The following is a 578-nucleotide window of genomic DNA, read 5'->3' as shown; positions in this document are numbered from 1 at the left end:
CCCCCCCCCCCCCCGGCTCCTCTACAGGTTGACCAGCTCATGTGCAACGAACTGTTTGAGTCTCTCCAGGTACTGTCCATAGAGCTCCACGTCGTTGTGCCCGGCGCCCTCCACCCACAGCGGCTCCACGGGGCGCTGGCAGCGCTCGTACAGCGCCAGGCCGTGGGAGAAGTTGATCACCTCGTCCTCCGTGCCGTGGATCACCAGGACCGGCGACGTCACCTTGGAGATCTTGTCAATGCTGTGCAGCAAGAAGATGAGAAAGAGAGTTATCTCGGGATGTAGAAATGTAAAATACAGACATGAAGAGAGTCCAACAAAAAGGGACAGCGGGGTTGAGTTATAAAATAAAATAAATAAGGGGAAATGAAGCAGAGCCAGTTTGCCAACTGACCACCAGAGGGAGCTATTGAGAAGATTTTAAAGCTCTGTGACTCAATTAGATCACTTCCTGTATTGATTTGAAAACATCTTGATTTATTAAGTTCATATTTGTAATATTTGTGTCTGACAACATTATGGAAAGGATCCCTACACGTATAAACCTTGTGGATAAAGAGTAAGATCTTTTTTTTTTT

This window comes from Etheostoma cragini, chromosome 5 (assembly GCF_013103735.1).
Source record: "Etheostoma cragini isolate CJK2018 chromosome 5, CSU_Ecrag_1.0, whole genome shotgun sequence".
Taxonomy (NCBI): Eukaryota; Metazoa; Chordata; class Actinopteri; order Perciformes; family Percidae; genus Etheostoma; species Etheostoma cragini.
This window is presented reverse-complemented; position numbering follows the sequence as displayed.